This window comes from Rhyacophila brunnea, unplaced genomic scaffold (assembly GCF_057557595.1).
Source record: "Rhyacophila brunnea isolate RB1 unplaced genomic scaffold, BYU_Rbru_1.0 scaffold_17, whole genome shotgun sequence".
NCBI lineage: Eukaryota > Metazoa > Arthropoda > Insecta > Trichoptera > Rhyacophilidae > Rhyacophila > Rhyacophila brunnea.
In genome coordinates, this window is record NW_028232827.1 from 32666641 (window position 1) to 32686440 (window position 19800).

The window sequence follows — 19800 nt, forward strand, 5'->3', positions numbered from 1 at the left end:
TTTATAAGATGCCACAATCGGACCCACATGGACGGTCTAAAAAACGGGCACTATAGGATTACTCCACGTTGGTTACATAATGATTATTTATTCCTTAAGTGTAATTACTAATATACTTAATCTTTTTTAAATGTTCGCAAAGAACAATCAGCAATAATTGGTTAAATATTAAATAAGACAAAAAGTAACTTTACAAAATATTATAGATATATACAAATGGAGAAATTCTAATTTTAAAACATTGATACCTGTGTACCTAACTAGTTTTAATATTCTTTCAAAGTAAATTAACAAGTAAATTCTTTTTACAAAGGAGATTACAAAAACTGGTGTACTAAAAACACTTAATTATGTGTGGTATCATGTGCAAATATCAATTATTTTTTTGGACGTTTTCCAATTATATATTTTTTGAATAGTGCATATTGCACTATTATTATAATCGTATGTGAAAAGGTTGCTTTCTGCATAATGTCATCAAATTTATCTCTTTTCAAAACTGTAAGTGCAGTTTATAAAGTCAATAAATAACGTCCGATGGCCGAGAATTGTCCAAAATTTAAAAGTTCTACTGCCCTGTCAACCCAGTTACATTCTAATACAATCCGCATTGCTGGATTTTGTAATAATACCTTGAAACTGGTTTTTAAAAAAGCATGCATCTATCGCTGTGACAATGTCACCTAGATTCTGGATGTCGCATTTGTTACACATAGAGCATCTTTGTAAAACGATTGTTGTGAAAATTAAATATTTTTACACAGCATCATTTCTTAGCATTTGGGTTAAACATTCTAAGAATCTATAAATAATATCCACACTGCTGTAAAATTAAATTTCCAACATTATAAAACAGTAATATATGTCATATAGTTTTTACTAATTATCCTGCACTGACGCAATAAAGAATTTGGGATATTTTTGCAAGCTTAAAATATGTAGACTTTCTATCAAAAAGTTATAATATTTCATTATGATACCCTGTCTTTCTTCACCTTATAAATTAATATTTTAATAACCACATAAAATAATACCATAAAGGAGTATTTTTTAAACGTCGTCGTATTAAAATTGGTAATAAAGCTCATTATGTATATTAAATATCAATGGTTATAATATTTTTTCAAATAATTATTTTATAACACTCGTATTAGGTATTTTCATAAATAGATACTAGTAAAAAATATATTCGGTAAATTGTTCAAAGCAGTTTGTTATCTACTCGTTTTTAATTAACATTTTTGCTCCTTATTTGATTTGGTATGTATAATTATATATTAATAACAGTTTATATATTTTAGAATTATTAATAACCATGTTCTTACTTTTTCGTACAAGGTGGTTGTTAGTAATTTTCAACAATCACAAACACGGCTTTGAGAAAAACACATAAATATTGTGTCCTCATCGTGATCGCACCCAGAACTCTCGGATGAAAGGCCAGCGCTTTACGCACTGCACCACCTATTAATTTATATTTAAAGGTCCATTATTTTTTATTAAAAAATGCCATTTTTACCATAACCCATTTTCAAAGTAATTTTCACCATAACTAATGCACTTTTAAAATGTCATTTGAATGCAGCTGTTTACTGATATCCTTTCTGCTTATCATAATATAACTTTTAGTTTCTTATTCAGTTCAATTTTGAACTATTGGTTATTATACAATTGTTTAATTAATTTATTATTTTAATTTGTATATTATAATATCGTACGATTACTGCCTACAATTTTTAAGAATCAAAAACATCCTATGGATTAAGTATGAATTAGGTTTAATCCAATTTAAATTTTGTCATCTTCTAAACGTAAGTTAAATACAGGTTTGTTTTTAAATAGATAAGTGTATGTTCAATGATAGTATAAGAATATCGTACGTAGTCTTGCAATTTTTTTCTGTAACTTGTTAACTTTCAAACATTTTCCTGACCACATAATAATAATTTAGGAGTTACAAACTTTTATCAGTAGACCCAGAGGATGCTGGATTGTGGATATGGTCAAGTTTTGCAAAAGTATATGACAATTCAACACAGAATGAAAAAGTGAAATTAGCTTCGGAATACTTACGCCCATAGTGGATAGATACAAGCTCATGATTATAATATAATATGAATAATATAAATTATTACTATTAAACATACATAATTTTGAAAAACACTTCTGAGAAAATATATTATAACCAATAGAAAAAATCTATTTGAAAAAAGCAATGTTCAATAATTAGAATTGTTTATTCTTAAATCTTGTGAATTATTCGTTGAATAAAAGAAATAATTAATTATAGATTACCATTCTTGATAATAGCTACTATATGTGTCTTGAAATATGACGGTACTAGATGTGTCAAATATGCTACCGTGGATGTATTTTTTTTCAATTAATTGACAATGACATAACAAGCGTCAAAACAAAACTGAAAATAATAATTTATAGAGAAGTTATGTAAAATGTAAATTATATGGGGTTAAATAGATTCATAATATATGTACCAGTGGCGAGGGGTGAAGGAAGGTATGTTATGAAGATCTGACATAAATAATGCACACTAAACTTTGTCAGTCATATATATTTGTTTTCATTGAACTAAGAATACAAATTGCAGATGGTAAGTAGTACTGGTTAGTATTTAGAATACAAATAAACCCTGCCCAAACTACCAAGTCCGAAAAATGATAGTTTAGGAATGTTATGGGCAATCTAACAAAATAGTGCACTTTTCCAGTCATAGTTTTTGTTGAATATGAAATACATAATATTACAGATGGTGTTAGTTAGTTTTTTATTTTAATACATGGCTAAGCCAAACCATAATAGGTAAAAAATATTCCCCTATCTATAAGATATCTAAAAATATGAATCAGTGGCATAGTTTTAGATGTTTTATAAATATTTGAATATTTTTTGACTATTATTTATTATGGCTAGATTTACGTAGGGTTTAATTTTAATTTTAAAAACTAACTGAATACAAATACGTATGGTTGACAAAGTTTAGTGTACACTATTTATGTCAAATCTTAACAACCTACTTCCACCCTTTGCCACTGATATGTAACTATTGTATTTACAGTACACTGAATAATACTAATATCTTAACACTATGACATAACAAAAATATTTTTTGCACCAATACGTCATGTCCTGTCCAATAAAATTTGTGGAACCAGTTACGTACCTGTTCCACTGTATAATATCCTGGGTTCCTAACATAATATGCCTCTCTTAATTTCATTGTGGTCGCAATTAATCATTCCCCCTAGTTGCTACTCTTGAAATAAATACGAAAAAAACATTGGCTAAGTTTCTTATATCTAATATAATTAAGTAAAATTGTTAAATTCTTGATACTATTATATTGCCACTACTGCAAAAAATCAATGAATTAAATATATTCTATATCACCTAATCCTATATTTTACCTGAGTGATTTATATTTTAGCAAAAACGCACAAAAATTTTATTTAACAGTCAAGTTATTACGATTTGGCAGACATTGCCAAACTTCTGGCTGTAAAAAAGTCTTAAATAAAATAAGATAACATTCGAATGGCGCCACAAGTAAGGGACACGTGTTAAAACATGGCGACTAGTCTACTCCCAACTGTCGTGAATGTATTTCCCGCTGTTTTGTTACCATTGCTTTTGGAGTCCTATACACAAAGCTTCTCAATGTGTAGAATAAATAAATAATATAAAATATTTTTTCATTTTTTTCGCGTGTCATTTTCAACCGTCAAGGTAAAAAAAAATACTTATTATCCTGTGTGATCATTTCATAAAATAGGCCTACTATCAAGGGTGCACAGAAAAAAAGATATACATTTTTATTTATATAAAAATGTACTTTACAATTCAATTCAATTCATTTATTTTTTAACATATTGTGAACATTACAAATTATAAATTTAAGACGTTCACAACATGACATAAAACAATATTATAAAGACGAAAGAAAAAGAAAAGTAATAAAAGGGATAAAAATGAAAATATAAGAAGAGAACGTAATAATGTGAACATACAAAAGCAGTGAAAATACAATTATACATATTATGTAAGTTAAAAGAAGTACACCGAGTTTGCTAAGGGGACCCTATTTTAGGAATTTATAAAATTGTGTCCAGCTAAACTCACCCTCACGCAAGTGGAATATATCAATATCCGAAGGAATTTAGTTGAACATAGTTATCGCCCTCCCAATTAGCATTACAACTAGCAGGTTGGTTTTGCACCTTGAAAGAATAAACAACTGATGCTCTCTATTTCTAAGATAGAGGACACACAGGTCCACACTACCCAAAATGGCAGAGTTCTCACTTATACCTCGTATAAATCGAAAAAAATACGTAGCTAAATATAGATCTCTTCTAAATTTCAGACTGTAATAATATGTAAGCATACCTAAGAGAATGTCAGTTTGTATTGAAATGTACCATAGTAGAACAGACGAAATATAAAATGATGTAAATCGTACGATAATGTAATTAAATATTGATATTCAATTAAAAATAATTTCGATGATCTATATATTATCTTGTATTTACATATAACATCAAATCCACAATGCCTAAATCCCTCATTGGTAACTAGAATATAATCATAACTAACTCAAAATATCTATAAAACAAAATCGGGATGTATTCTGGTTTAATATAAAGACAATAATTTTTTTTATCTGTAACATAAAGCGTCCAAAGAAAAGGTATTTACCTTTGGTTTATAGTTATCTTTGTCGAAACTATCAGAGAAGATTCTATAAATCTAACCCCCCTCAAAAAATGCATCATTGATGCAATAGAATATTTTGTTTATATTATAAATAAAAGTTAGTTGCAATCTCACCCCGTATCTAGGGTGGCAAAAACTGCTACGCCCTGATCCCGTTAAATAATCACTCGAGTTTAGTTTGAAAATATAATTAAACAAAATTCATAATAACAAATGCTAGTAGGTATAATATTGTATCAGTGTTATTGATCTAAACTGCGAAATAGAAAACGTATAACATTAGCAAAAAATTATCAAATTTAATGTGTACCGTTTTTAATTATTTTCACTTTACAAATGCCTACCCCTAGTGTTATTGTTTTAATAATAATAAATCTAATTTTGCATAGAGGTATCGAATATCAAGTTCTGTGTTTTCTTTATTTTGCCGCTAAATAACAGTGTGATTCAATTCCCTACAAAAGCCCTCCTTCCACTATAAATTCCAATAAGCTGTGATTACTTGAGCATTTTGACACTGAGCAGTTAATTAAAGGTATATACAAAGTTATTAATTGATTTTTTTGTACTCGCTATTTTTCTGCAGAATAAGTACCTAATAATTTTTAACTATTCTGGAGAGGTGCATGTTGGGCACCACGCGAAAGGACCGTAAAAGAAACGAATGGGTTAGGAAGCAGACAAGAGTACGCGATGTAATAGACGTTGCCAAATAGCTGAAATGGAGATGGGCGGGGCACATTGCTCGCCGAAAGGACGGCCGCTGGACAAATTCCGTCATCCAATGGTACCCAATGGGTACGAAACGGCCACAGGGTCGCCCTAAAAGCCGCTGGATTGACGAACTGGTAAAGTTCGGCGGAAATACGTGGCAGCGAACGACACAGGACCGAGAGAGTTGGAGAAAGCTTGGGGAGGCCTTCATCCAGCAGTGGATTGACCCCGGCTGATGATGATGATTCTGGTTTAACTCTGCATTTGTTAATACGTTGTATTTATATAATTATTAAGAGCTTTAGAAAAAATTGTATTGCTACAATTTTGTACCAAATAAATAGATAGTTAATATATTTTGCTTTTAAATAAATAGTATCTGTTATACAATTTTATAGAGGGGCGCTGCGTGTTAAAATATGGGGGATCATCCCAAGCGACGCAGAACTGTGTCAAGTTTTACGAAGAGGGAAACTAAAATGGCTCCCTGCCAATTGTCCCAGATCACAGGTCTTGAACTGGGAAATGTTTGGAGGCTTTATTGGTATCTGGGAAAATAACAGGTTAACGGGGAATCTTATTCAGGTCGGCTTTGCAAAGTAATTTGAACAAAAACATGAAAAATGGTATACTGAAATAGGTGGACAAAGAAAACAAGGTATTTACTTAAGTGCACAGGATGATTTGGATTTAATATATTAGCTTTACATTATAACAAACATTACTGTTATAAATACAATTTTTAAATACATTTAGATATATCAACATTGTGTGAATAGATTAACGATGTTATCAAAGAGATTTATTTATATAAGTAGTGAAATTATTTATAAAACCATTCCTCTTTATTTAAGGGGGAACATGCTTAGCGTAGGTCAAAATGGAGCTTTTGTTCTATTTTCAAAGCATGATCCTGGACATACCTTAAACATTGTAGATAATCTATTTTTATAATTTTGAAGCCTTATTATCCTTTATATTTGTTTTAAACATTTGATGACTACATAGAGTATTTTTATTACATAAAATAGTATTTTTTTAAACCTCTCGCTCTAATGTTTTAGAATATAGTCATATTTCAGTACATAACTGTGCAGTGGTGTTAAAATTTTTTACATTTATTAGTTTTTAAACGCATTTATAAAACCATTAGTATAATTTATGATGAGATAATTTTAGTAAAATATTTACGAGAAAAAATTATATTGATAATCTCTGTGATCCCAAATTTGACAAGAATTAGGCATTTTATTATTCAAAAAATCGGCAAGATTAACACATTTAAAGATAATTTTAAAGATACAAAAAAACACTACCTTATTCTTAGGTCAATAATTATTATAAAACAATCATTATTCGTAGGATGATTATCACACTTCAATGGTCAAAGACATAGCTTATAATTAGTATCTTATCTATAAAAAGTCGTTTCTTGAAAGAAAAAAAATACGACGCCCTACGGGACTTAAATCTGTAACCATTGGATTCATCCCAATGTGATTTTACCAATTAAATTACAGGCATCCTACTTAATTACGACGAATTTAACTACTAGTTATTACATGAAATACTTATCGAATTGCGTTAATGTTGACTGTCGTTGTTTCTGTTTTAAATTAAGGTATCATTAATTGGATTGATTACTTACCGATGCCCGGATCTCTCCCAATTTTTAGTTAAACGTTCATAAAAATTTAATAAACCATTTTTTTTATTCAACAAATAAGTCACAAGGTTTGAGATATATATTGATTATACACAATTTGAAAACACCTCACATAATATATTACTACTAGAAAATGTCAGATAGTCAACAGTAACCCAGTTCGATATGAATTTTATGTATGAACATTACAACTAGATTCGTCGTAATTAAGTAGGATAATCGTACTATGTCAGCTGATTAAAGCACATTGTAGCGATTCCAGTGGTAACAACTTCAAGTCCCTTTTGGCATCGTATTTAAAAAAAAATCTGGTAGGTATAATATATTTGAGGTGTTTTCAAAGTATGTATATTTTTTTAAATTATTGTTCAATATATTCGTGACAAATACTGGTTATTGAACAAGGGTAAATGGTAATTACAAATGAAAAGAATAACAATATACCCTTAGCTAGATCACTGCATAATATATATGCAAAGTCGAGTATATACTTTTAAATGTTAACCAGTCAATTTAACAAGTTTGATTTATTTTAAATATGTATGAATTTTATTTATAAACTGTAGTTTTTTTTTCCAAACAACGGTGCTAGTTACCAACATTCATTCGAATATTATATTATATTATATATATAATATACAAACTCAATAACTTCATAATATGTAATGGTGTATATTTCTTGTAGAGTATTTCATCTATTTGTGGCGGTTTCTTTTGACTCCATTAAAACTGTTTTTACGAGTTTAGATAAACATCAATGAATTTTGTATTCATCAGTATGCATTCAATAATAAAGAAAATAGCATCTTGCTATTTACATCTCTTTCCGGTAAAACAGGTCACGGTGAATTGTTGACGGTGAAATGTAACAACTTTACATATTAGATAGAATGATGTGTATTTAGGAAACAGGATGAAATATTTTGATAAGGGTTTCTGCATGAAGCTTAATCCGCTGATGATGATAACTATTATTTTATAAAAAAAAATATGTTTTACTAAAAGTGTTTAGTGGTGAAAAAAACCTGAATTATTATCATGTCAAATAATCGATTAATGAATTATTTGAGGACACAATGTGTATTTCTTAACAATCAATTATTATTGTAAAAAGTTTGAATGGAAAGTATGTTCACTTTTAGTATAATGGAAGGCGTTACTTCCGCCTCGGCTGGTTTTGAGGGAGTTCAAATTTAATATAACGATAAATAATATAATATATTTAATAATTTAGTAAATAAAAGTATCGATCAACTCAGTTAACAATGTCATAATAATATGTAAGTGAGGGTGTCAGTTTCAAAATTTCCCTCCGCCGTTTTGAGATACTTCCAATAAAACGTTCAAACACATTTAATTTATTTTTGAAAATATATCAGTTATAATTATAACAAAAACTGTTTAAAGATTATCAGAGAAAGTCAATAACTTTATAAGATGTCATTATATTATATCATTAAAATTAATGAACCAATCATGTTTAAAGTTAGTGGTAAAACATAAAAAATATCGACTTATAATATTATAAACTACATTACAATCAACCACCTATTGAAATATATTTAATTAGCGACCGGAGCTGGATTTGATATTTTATGAATATATTATTATATACGAGGCAAACGTACTTACACAATCAGAATAAATAACCGACTTTGAAACTCATAGCTTTAAGTATAATATTATATAAGTAGATGACACTGGTTTAACCGGTTAAGAACCTACGTTATATGATTTTACGTGTGTGTTTAAAATCTATGAAAGTCTATGTTCGTGCGGTAGCTTTTTCCCTTTATAAAATTACTAATAATCTATTGTTATTATTAAACTCCACTGCAAATATCTAAAATATTATAGCACTAAAACTTTTGACTACGATTTTATTTTTGTAGCCTTACGTCACCCATGTAGCGATTTTATAAGAAATATCTACGCGCTGCAGATCTGGAATAACAAAAAATAACATGGCGCAACTTTAAGTCGATCGTAGAGCATAATGGAGTTAAGTGACTGTATAAATGAATATTATATTATTTACTAGAAAAATTTTCCAACTGTCAAGATTCTCATCGTTGCACTTAATGTGTTAAATGTATTCAATACGCAGTCAGGTAGAGAGAGGTAAATAGTGAGAATGTCTACTGTACCATACTTTATTCAATAAAAATAAAACAATAATAAACAATTTTGGTTTTTTGTAACTTATTTTTGTTCTCAAAAGTTCTTATTTATCCTATTATGCTCTACCTTGGAGAGAATTATTAAAATATTATTTTTATTTTATATATATTTTATTCGTCTATTTTGAAAGACCTTCTTTTACTTTACATCGCACAACTTTGTTGTAGATCAAAGACGAAAGCTTGAAAATTAATGATTGCAAAAGCTATTCATAAATGAAGCTTTTGTTAGACGGAGTAAACATGTCAACGCAAGAATGGAACTCGGGTAAAGAGTTCATTCTTTCTGAGTTGTGCTTTATATAATTCTTTAAAAGTTTAACAATTTATAACAATTTGTTAGAATTTACAGCACTCATTTTTTCATGATGATTAATCATGGACTCATATAAGGTTTATTCGCGTAAAAAATATTTCCATAGAATTGTTTTGAGCTAAATATTAGACACGAGATATAAACTGAGTTATCTGAAAAGTTATCAAAAGAAAAAAAAACATGTTGCTGAATTCCAAGATAATTAGACCGATGATACTCGAAATGCATATACGAGTATATTCATACATAATAAATATTATTTTTAAAAATACACCACGCCATGAGGTCCAATGACATTAATTAAATGAAACATTATTGTAGTAGATTTTGAGAAAATGCATAAAAGTATTGCAATCTCACCGAAAATTTAACCTGGATCCCTCCGCAAGATAGTAATTTATATATAAGACTTTGATGGCGGTGGAGATACTACAGAGACCCTTAACGGCTCGTCTTAGGTAAGCGCGTTCGGCGGCGCGTTGAAAAAGACTTTGTCAACGAACATTTTCACACACGGTTATACGTTTGAGTTACGCGCGCCGCTCAACGCTTCGCCGACTTCGCCCACGTAAGTCGCCTAGTAAGTATTGTCACATGGGATTAGTACTAATTATTAATCTCGCTCTAATACCGATACGAGTAAACACGCCGAATATTAATGCTTAGTACTAAGTCGGCCTGTTTACATGTTTCAGTTAATCTCATCTCATTAGTTTCATCCTAAACAACCCTTTTAAGTTTTTTTTTTTTTAAATAGTCTACATATATTATATCTCAAATTAAGTAATCTTAGGCAAGAAAAAAAATACATCCAAAAAGCCGGAAAGTAAAAAATACCTGGTCCAACTTATACTAGATGAAGGGATAGTATCGTGTTGATTAAAACATTGCAAATCGAAAACTAGAGGGTGAGGCTATTTCAAAATATGCATTGTAAGTTGAAATATACAAACTACCAAGTCTATCATTATCTTCAACTATTGCAGGGAGTTTAAAATATTTTGATGAATTTTGAACATAGTGTCACAGTTCCATATTTTAAAAGCATCAATCGTTTTTGTGTGAACAGACGATTAAATCAATATATTTCCAGGTTCCATAACTTTATTTCAAATAATTATAAGATAAAAAGAACTTTTTGTATACCTACAACGTTTTCCAATTTTCTGTTGAATCATATAAACTTTACTTGACTAGCTTAAACGATCAAAAAAATTTGTACTTGATAGAAATACTGAATAATGAAACGTCATTTCATATTAATTTCTATAGTAATGCACGTATATATTATTTAATAATTTAGTTGCTAGAACCCTCTAGCAACTAATAATGGTATCGAAATAACTTTTCATACGAAACAGAATTAACTAAAAATGAATTCAATTCTACTTAAAGATGGCTAAAAGTATTAAAAAATGCATTGGCATCGTGTTCTGATATGTTCTAAAAGTTTAAAATGTCTAGCTAGTGGGGAAGTTAGTTTAAAATCGATCGAAACAACCACCAGACAAATAAGAATACGACCTAAGAAAAACGTTGTAAAAATAACAATTCTGTTACAAAACGAAAAACCTGAGCTTTAATAAAAAATGTTACTTTAGTACTATATTTTGCATATTAAATAATGGAATAAATTAAAAAGGGCATTTTTGAACGTCAACGTAGATGTTAGTTTGTTATTGTGATATTGATAATAGTTCCTACTAAAAAAAATCATATTTACATTCTTAAAACCTAACTCAGTAAGGACTTAATGTGGCTTTGTTAATATCTACATTATTTATTATTAGAATGTATTATATGTTGACCATTTTTATCAATTGATATTCTAATGCTTTAGTTTTCAAATAAAATGGTAATGTTATTTGCAATAACTTTTGAAGACTATTCCATAAAAATATACTAAATTACATTATGTAGCTATTTCCCAGAGGAAACTAATTTAAGAAATAACCCAATTTGTCTCAATACTTCTGTAGTAGGGAGACGCTAAAGCAGTTTCGATTAATGAGTCCATCCTAATTCATTTTGTTTTCAATTCTTTCCGTCCCAGAGAATGAGAGACGAAAGTTTTAATTAGCAATGCGGCAATGTTGTTGGGCAACTTTCTAAGATATAAGATAAGTTTGTACATCTGAGAGGCATGCGCCATTATTTGAAGGGAGATATTTAAGTACCATTCTCACCCCTAGCGTTGGGTTAAATTATTACATGCTCGCCATTTAATTTAAGTTGGAAAAACTACACTTATGTTTATGTTAAGGATACTTATAATAAGTTATGAAGTGAACGCAGTGAAGTAGTCCGGTGAAGAAAAGAGATTTTTGCACCCTTCTTTGGGGTTAATTTTAAAGCTGTCCACTAATTATATAATGAACCTTTTTTTAATATATATGAATCGTTTCATAACAAAACATTGTGAATATCAGTGGCGAAGGGTATACTTTGGAAAGATGTAGAGATGCGGAGATCAGAGGAAAAAAAGCACACTTGTCAGGTATAATTAAGGAAAATAAAAAGAAAGTACAATATTACTAATGATGAATAGGTATACACTAATATCAACAACACACTAAATCGATGATATTTTAATAGCTCACAGACGATATAAAATTGAACGATGAGTTTAAATTATGTATTTTCCTAAATATTAAAAATCATAACATAAAATTATTTTTAATTTTTAAATACAATCTATATTAATTATAGGTATCTATGTGATTGAATGCCATGTAGATTATTTTTTTTAATTATCTTATTATTAATTATTTTGGACAAAACTGCAGTCATAGACAATAATATTATTCGCAAAGTTTTTAGGCTTAGCTTTTCAAGTCTACGTTATTGCATGCATTATGGTAGACGGGGTAGAGGTCACGTTACCTGACGATCATGCAAATAAATCTGAATTCCTAACAAAATAATCGTATAAATACAATCTTCAAAAACCCATCGATAGAACAAGAAAAAAAATGATACAAAAAGCGTGTTACCAGTTTGGCAGACTTGATATGACTTTGTAAAATTTTGAAAGCATTCAGTGATTAATAAAATTTACTATATTTATCAAAAACTATCATTATATCTACAATTACATCATTTGGGAATGTCTTAGTTTGTCGTTTAAAAGTATAAAGAAAGGTATCAATGCAAGTCTACCAGACCTTCATCTTGGTCGAGTGGCAATCGAGAATTGATGTTGATGAGTGCTAAATGTAGCAAAATTAGTAAGTGTGTATTGGCATACGGCGAGAGGAAAATTCTCCTCTTAGGACACCAAACAATACTAGAAATAACCTACTTGAGAAAGAAAATATTCAAATTACAGAAATTTTAAAATTTTAGTAGTTAAGTGCTAGAAAAAAATATTTTATTTATGTTTATGATAAATAAAACTCCCGCGTTAGGTGAGGCACACGATTCACTACTAAAAAAAGCATCGCAGATTTTAATCCTAAAGTAAAAATAATGTTTTATTTTTTAATGTATCTTGGGTTCGAGAACAATGAGCGAAAACGTTAAGTAAAGAAATTCTAGGCATGAGAGATCAATACTGATTAAAGAAAAGCTTTACAAATACTGATATCTAGCAACATTTAATAGTTAAAAAAAAATTATAATGCTTCAAAGAATTAAATACTTCAAGATTATATTTTGTTTGGCACACAAGCTATCGGTTTGCCGTTACTATGATAGAGTTTTCTCTCGGTCAAGCCAGACATAAAAATCAGTCAAGTTACATACAGATAAAAATATAATAGTTTTGAAAGTATAATATACTACTACTAATTATTATTTTGATGATAGTTTTTATGATAATATTTTGGACTGTATTAAAGAAATTAAAGTTAATAAGTTTAGCACGCGAAGTATCTGTTTGTCGTTACTGGGATAAAATTTTCCTCGCGTTAACTGTGGGGTTTTAATTTATATTTAAGTTTCTAATGAAGTATTGCGATAAATTACGACGAGTTTGGGAGTTTTATGGTTAACTTTATAAGTGTTAAAGTGACACTATTAAGAAGGAAGCAAGTTGTCACGTTAAACACTTTGAAATAAACTGGTTGGATGGTATATTTATAATTATTACTGTGGTAAAAAGTATTACGTTATAAATTTCCTAAGTAATTAATTAATGTCATTAATATCATTGTTCTGTGTCGTTTCTCTCATTAATGAGAATCGTGACTGAAACACAGATGAATTATGGATCAGCAATTTTATTTTACTCTGAATTCTTGAAAGGGATACGAAAAAAATATATTCTTATTTTCGAATCTTTTCTTCTTATAAAGGGTTATCAAATTAGTGTATATTTTTAAAACGTTATAAAAGCCATTTTGTTAGTTTTATAATAGAATCATGGTTTTCAATAATGAAACTACAAAGAAGAAGAAAACATAGAAAGTACGGATCCATTTTTACAGGTATATGTAGGCATTTACTTCGGCGGTGGATAGGTGATGCAGATGAAAGACGGTCGTGGTTGTTTGTGATGGTGGAGAAGGGAGAGTTTATTTACGGTTACATAAGTACGGGGTACAATCGGTACTATATAATAAATACAATGACGATATGGTACGATGTGTTTATACCGGAAACTTACAATCGAATTACCTTTCAATGCGTTATTTATCGACGTTCTCACAATCAAAATAATTTAAAAATTATATTTAGGAAATCACTAAAATAATTAAGTCAGCTACTATCTGGAGTTTGCGTCATCGGATATAGTTGAGTATGTGAAAAAATGGATGTCACGGAAATAATCCGCGGTAAGCTATTTACTGAGTTTACAATAATTGGATACTACAATATAGGAACATAAATCATGAGAGAGTTTGTATTTTTGGTAGTATATTTAATATCGCCGATCAATATGCTGACACGGATTGAGTTGTTTGTCACCATATATTATATAAAGGTCTTTAAAAAGAAAAAAGCGAAAAACTCTACAAGACTGGGCATGATATTATCATACATAGATAATTCTTAGAAAGTCTCAGTACCAAAGTGGAACCTGATATGCAAATCTTGTAGTGTATGTATGAATGGGCTGCTACTCTAAGCTTTCGATCTGCGTATGACATGTAGTAGTCACATGGATAACAGTAAAGTTATGGTCTCTCCATTTGCATATGTTTGGATAACCTATTATCTGAATCATAAAATCAGTCACAAGAAATAAGTATGGAATTATTTTGTTTTCATTTAATTTTGAGTATTATACAGAGATAGGATGACATAGATGTTGGATTATCATAAAATTCAGATAATATTTAACCTCCACAGTAAATAAATAAACATAAAATTTGACAAAAATATTGACTTATATACCTACTAAATTTCAGTTAAAATTATCATTTTGGTATTTCTAGTCTTATTTAATCATTATATACAACCAAATTATATATTTTTTTAATATTATATATAAGATAACAGGTACTTTATCAATCTTCCGCATAGATAATTAACATAATATTCTATTGTATACAGAACTAACTATAGACAGATATATATAATGTATTTTACTGTAGAAGATCAAAATATAATTCTTCTAATACTAAATTACTCATAGAAAGGAGCTTTGCTTAGATTTCTACTGACAATGTGACCGAATCATATTTGATTCTTTTGTTAAATTCGTTCGTAGCATGATTGAATTGAATTGAATTGAATCGAATCTAATCGAATCTTTTCATCCAGTGAGATTTTGGATTGGTTGCATTGCGCATTTAGTATGAAAAGCTTTCGTAGGGTGTATATTATAGATTTAGCTAGACATGCTTTTCCTTCATTAACCACCATTTCCTCAAACCCTTATGATCGTGGTAGAGTTAACATGAAGTAACTTTCATAGTTTCAGTTTCCGGAATAAACTCTCCATGACCATGGATGTTAAATATTAAATGCACTACAATATAATATGATGAATTTATATTTTGAGTAATAATATTCTTAATAAGTTTGGTCATTTTCTTAAAAATATATCGTTTTTTGTCATAGAAATAGAATTATACCGATTGTAATACTTACATAAGAATAGATTAAAAGATAAAAAATGAATCACCTATGTAAAACAGCAAACAATATATTATTATTATGAATGACTAATCACTGACTGGGTGATTTGACAAATTTCCCTATTTTAATGTAAGATTTATGTACGACATTTTATAAAAGAAAATATCCATTTTCCCCATCGACTATTTTATACATAATATATTAAATACATATATCGCTGGCCAACAAAATTCTATTCAAATCTAGTTCATAAGACTGTCAAACTAATTTTATGTAATATATGCTTACGTTAAAATATTTGAAGAGAAAAATAAACTTCTCGTATGACATTCACGTGTACAGTCGCGTAAATAAATACTTGCGCAGTACCTAGACGTATTATTCGGCTAAAGAGCGTATACATATTTATGAGTACGACTGTACTTAGGCATTTTCTTCGGCAGTAACCGCGGGCGATTCGAGGCTTTCATTTTCGAAAAATGCAATTTTATACAGCGTATGAGCGAACTAAAAACAATATTAGAATGCTAATATTGTGAAAATACTTTTTAAAACTTTTTTTTATAATTCGTTTAAAATTTTAGATGAGTTTCAAAAGTAATTTTATTATTACAACTTGTAAACTGGAAAGAATTTTTAAATTGTTTGTCGAACAACTTCGACAATATAAAGGAATTTAAATGAAAGGGAGAGTAAATTTTTGCATGCCAATAACATGTTATTAAAGTAGTTTTCTGCTTTCAAAAATCAATATCAAAGAACTACAATATAATATATCTAAAACAACACGATGGTATATAATACCCTGAAGGCAAGGGAGTGGAAGGCAATCAATGCCTTTGAGATGTGGTGTTGGCGCCAAATGCGTCGTATTTCTTGGATGGAAGACATGACAAACCAGTCAATCATCCAGACACTACAGATTAAGGAACGGCTCACGACATTATATCTAAGACGCATTCTGCAGTTTTTTGGACATATTGTCCGGCGTAGACCAGACAACCTGGAGAGACTGGTGGTTTTGGGTGACCTCCAGGGAAAGCAAAGCAGAGAAAGAGCGCCTACGCACTGGAGCGACCAAGTGAAAGAGCTGATTGGCACCATTCATTCTGACCTGAGAGAAGCGGAAGATCGAGAAAGATGGAAAGTCTTGGTCGCTCAAAGGATGGCAAAATTAAAAAGTGGTCACGATCCTCAGCCATGAGTGTATGACCAAGAAGAAGATATATGTCGGGTGGATACTCTACCATCCAGTATGACTTGGCATAAAATCATTACTTCATAACTATAATGCATATTGCAACATCATATTGCTCAAAATCGCAAAAACAATACTTGTGAAACAAAGCTATTATCTAGAAAATTATATTATTGTTATTTATTTAAAATTTATGAAACAAAAACACACCTGAAAACAACTAATAGTTACAAGTTAAAAAGGACTTTTTATATACCACGTTTTTAAATTTTCTGCTGAATCATGTAAACTTGACAATTCTATGTTTTAATAAAAACTTTTTATTGTACTTGATAGAAATATTGAATAAATATAGAATACTGAAATGTCATTTTGACATTTCATATTGATTTCCATAGTAACGCACGTATCTTTTAATAATTTAGTTGCTAGGACCCCCCTAGCAACCAAGAATAATAACTTTCCATACAAAACAGAATTAACTAAAAATGAATTCAATTCTGCTTAAAAATGCCTAAAAATATTAAAATAATGCATTGTCGTCGTGTCCTGATACATTTTAAAAGTTTCAAATGTCTAACTAGTCGGGAAGTTAGTTAAAAATCATCTTCAATCGTCCAATACAAATCTTGGACAAGCAAGAAATTTTTTTTACTGGACACACAAGAAAAAATCTGTACTGGACAAACAAGAATACGAGCTAATAAAAACGTGGTAAAAATCAAACATGTATTTTATTGTCATTGAAAAATAGTAAAACACGTAGCAAATTTTCAGTTAATAAATAATGCACTCATAGACATTCACAACACACTCTTTCTGAGCATTTCAATAGAAGCACATCACTTTGTCACATACGTAATACTTATAAATTTGTATCGTCATTTGCTTTCTTACTACTTGCCGTAGTATTTCTTATAATATATGTAATTTGATCCGATGTAGTAATCATAGTATTTTACATTGTGATAATATTTGTATTTTTTTGGGGGAATAAACTGGGAATTTCTCGTAAATACACGCATCCTATCCGTGTCTTATCATTGCAATATTACCTACCCTCATCCTAATTCACATCTCTATATATATTTAATGACATTGTTTGAGGAACAAAGATAGACTTGAGTGCTTTTGGCTGGCTGAATAATGTCTTCAAAAGTATCCTCCTATTGTCCCTAAAACGCAAAGTATTCAATCAACGGCTTGGTATGTCCCTTAGTCACATATCATGTAAACAAAACATAGAACCTTAGTAAAGAAAAGGTCTATAAACTAAGAGTAGCATAGTGTACTATAGAGAGATACACGCTAGGTATAAATCATGAGTAAAAAAAAAAGAATAATTGGATAAATTAAGAAACAATTACTCGTAAGTGGTTAAATAGAGTTTGCTTAATGCTATAATTAAAATAAGGAGCATATAACTCGAAGAGAAGATAATATTATCTAGGCAAATCACTAAGTGATGTCGAAGACATGAAAAACTGTATATCTGTAAATGTATATTTATAAGACGCTAAATCAACTAAATAGTTGACTTCTGCAGAATAACGTGCATGATTAAATTACATAATAACCCGTTTCTACGTGCATGGATTTACTGGCGGCAGAACCTAAGTATTGTCGCGACCATAACGATAAAATGCAAATCTAAGCATGTCGTATTATCGTGCAAGTTGCAAGACTCAAAAAAAATTAGCGGCTTCTGAATTTTCACGCGATAGTGCAAATTTTATGACGTGTAGAACGTTACAAGCATCTTACGAGTACAATAACATTAACGAGTCCCGTTTACCCTAGAAGAACCACATTGACGAGGCTGTCAGCACTAATATTTAAGTCACATACAGTAAATCCATGCACGTATACAGGCACTATAATGATACGAGAGGCTTTAACACAACAGTGGATCAATTCAGGCTGATGATAACGCCAATTTGGAAGAAAATTAAGAGGTTAATATTGAAATAATGGTAAATTCGTAAACTTATACGTAGTAAACAGTTTAATTATAAATTTTAAATGATAAAAATAACTTTTTTCCAAACTCAAAGGGGATGCGAGCTACTTTCAGAAATTGAAATTGTCTAGTGAGCTACTTATACATATTCCTTCTTTATATTTTTTATCATCTTCCTTTATCGTACTACACATAATATTATTCTTCTTATTGTGCCATCCCCTAGCGGAGGTCGGCCACCATCAAGGCGATCTTATCTTTGTCGTCTGCTACCCAGAACAGTTTGGTGGAGCTGCACTCGTACCAATCACGGAGGTTCTTAAGCCACAAAATGCGGCGCCGTCCTCTGCTGCGCTTCCCATTGATCTTTCCTTGAATGACAAGTTGAGGAATGCTGTATTTTTGTCCTCTGATAGTGTGGCCGAGGTATTGTAGTTTCCTGGTTTTGATACTACGTAGAACTTCTCGGTCCTTCCCCATTCGATTGAGAACTTCAACATTTGTCACCCGGTCAGTCCAAGGAATTTTGAGGATGCGTCTATACAGCCGCATCTCGAAAGCTTCAAGTCTCCGTGACATCTCTTGGTTTAGCGTCCATACTTCCATAATATTATTATATTACTTAAAACAAATTAGGACAGCGGGCTTCCAATAAAATATAAAATGCGTACTTTAATTATATATTTATATATATGAACAAAAAAATAATTAAAAAATATCTTGAAATGAGTAAGTAAAATTAAAAAATTACTGAAAAGAATGGCATTCACTTTCCAACACATTTTTTTCAATTCTCGTGAGTACCTTTTCACTCCCATCCGAATGCAATTATGTATCAATATGTACATCTGTGACTCTGTTTCTATATTTACTTTTAACCATTATCATAGTGAGAAACGTTGATTCACATATATAGGTAGAACAAAACAATGCCTTCATGTTGAGCGCAATAATTTGAAATTAATAAAAGGAACTGAAACAAATTGTCCAAGCGGCTCAACTTTTTTAAAG